The following is a 2,672-nucleotide window of genomic DNA, read 5'->3' on the forward strand; positions in this document are numbered from 1 at the left end:
ACCACTAGGCTACCGACGCCACAAATACATGCATAGACTTAGCTGAATTTTTTTCAGACCTCTCTGATGATAAGTAACTTTTCTGGACTCCTCTGAAGTGGGCTATGGGGCAAAAAAACGCTTCTTGGACAAAAATATGGGGAACTCAGGTACATCCTCGGTAGGGTTGGGGCGAGCGGACGGACGGGTTCGTTACTCGCGGACTCAGTCAGAGCGAACAGGTAACGGACGGCCATGAGAGCGAACTGCGAACCTCAAGACAGTTAGTTTTTTTGGGTCCGCTCCACAATTTGACTCTCTCAGCGAGCGGACTGCGGACCTCAAGCCTCAAGTCAGTTCGTTTTTTGGGTCCGCTCCACAATTTTATTCACTGGGCGGGCGGGCGAACGGACGAACTCTAGCAGACGAGATACTCGACGCGAGATTAGACCCGTCGTCTATTGTTTGTTAATTAGGCCTGATGTTTCAAACCACTAGCGGTGCCACAGGGAGTGAGAGAGGCTGGTGACGTAGTACTATGTGTGTAACCTTTCACCTCGTGCGTGGGGCACACTGTGTACGTTCCAATTATCTCAAAGGCCGGGGGAGGGGGGGGAATTTCCGTCATGAACGCCTAGCTACAATGTGAGGCAGGAGGGTGATTTTTTTATTATTTTTTTAGGGGGCAGGGGGGGGGGGTGTAAGTTGTAGGCAATGGAAGGAGTCGTTCCCGTCCGTCCGTCCGCCCGCCCGCTCGAATGCATGGAGTCTCTCGATCCGCCCGTCCGCTCACTCGCTAAACGAACTGTTGTCTCTGTCCGATGTGTAGCGAGTAGCGAACTACTCTTCACAAACGGACGGTTCGTTACCCTTCCGCTCGTTTGCGGGTAATGCCAGCGGGTAGTTCGTTACCCGCGGACGCTAATTTTGCGAGCCCGACCCAACCCTAATCCTCGGGCAAAAAGTATCACAATTTTAAGTCTCTGTATTGGCTTTGTTTCAACTCTGATTTTCCTCATCTTGGTATTGTGCATAGTTTATACAGGCACCTGTTGAAACAAATGATAATACACACTTTATGTACCTGAATAAATTTTCTGGGAACTCAGAGAATCACACTTTTTTACGTGATTTTAAAGTTGCCAAAAATTTACGACGTCCACAAATTTCAAACGCCTGTCATTTTTTAAATTTATCGTCCGATTTCTATAAATTCAAACACCAACGTTCATGGTTTGCAAAGTTCTTTATGATGCAACAAACATATGTTTGATCAAAGCACTTTGAAATTTGGGTTTGTGGTACGGGGCTGTTCAAATATAATCTTACACCTTTTGGGGGATTTTTCTGACCCCCCCCCCCCCCTTCTTACACTTTTCTTACATTTGCCCTTAACACACAACAGCACCCCCCCCCGTAATATTACATTGTTCGCTTATAATGATAAAAATAATATGACATTTATATCGCGCAAATCCGTAAAACAATCATTGCTTTATGTGCATTGCGTAATATTCATGAAAAACATGCATACACACATACATGCACATATTAATATATAAGGTGTTACGACTTGGTGGGATCAAGCGCTCGTTTGTTTTGATTTTGAGGCATACAGAGTTATTGATATCATCTTAAAGCCTGTCCATTTGCCTTCGTTTTGATGAAAACAATATTCATCTATGCTGAATAGAAGTCGAAATATTTGTGATAGAAGGAGGAGGGGTCACCTGATTTCAGAGGTAAATTTCGTGAGAAAACGGCCGCCAAAGTTTGATAACTTCAATAGCTTGAGAGCCTTTAAGACTGAAAAATCACAAATTTTGTGCATGTAATGAACGTTTTTCAGTATGGACGTAAAGGGTGTTTAGCGGAAAAAAATAATTCAATAAAAGTTCCCAAACCTGCAGGAAAATGCCAGTTTTTTTCCCTTTCATTATTTTGAAGAGCGCCTGATTTCACCCCGCTGCCTCACAATTAGAGTAAATCATTCTAGGAAAATATTGCACACACACTCTTTCTTACTGACAAAAAGGAAAAAAATTGAGACACATGTTATGTCAAAAGCGCTTTAATTTTAAGAAAAAAAAACAAGTTACAGTGGAATTCTGATAAAGTCAACCCCCCGGACAAAAAAAAAGTGTTGACTTTTAGCAAGGTTGACTTTATCCATTGTACTACTGGCCATTGAAAATTGAAGATGACAGCTACAAGATTACAAAGTACCTCAGACCTGGTAATAAACAAGATGTAATCTCAATTTCAGGGAGTATAATTCTGAAGTTGTCTCCAAAACAAGAGATAATGAAAGAACAAAGTACATATATGTAATAAGAGGTGTGTAAGTGTACACCATTTGCTCAGGCGAAATATCTCTTCTCGAATGAATTCATCTTAGGATTTAGCCCCAAATTGTTGACTTTACGAAAGATTAACACTCAAGCGGTTGACTGTATCAGAAACACAATTACTTAAACTCAAACAAAGAAGGTAAGAAACGGGACTACAGTGAGGTGTTCACTTTAAGTAAGTTGACTTTATCGGGATCCCACTGTATCTCTGTTATTACTGATCATTTACGCTGAAAAAAAAAGTGAAATTAGTTATCATCAACAATTGCAGAGTTCATCATTATGTCGAAAATATTTTTTCACCTCACAAGTGTAATACATCAGTTCAAGACCCCCCCCCCC

This window comes from Aplysia californica, unplaced genomic scaffold (genome assembly GCF_000002075.1).
Source record: "Aplysia californica isolate F4 #8 unplaced genomic scaffold, AplCal3.0 scaffold00606, whole genome shotgun sequence".
NCBI classification, from domain to species: domain Eukaryota; kingdom Metazoa; phylum Mollusca; class Gastropoda; order Aplysiida; family Aplysiidae; genus Aplysia; species Aplysia californica.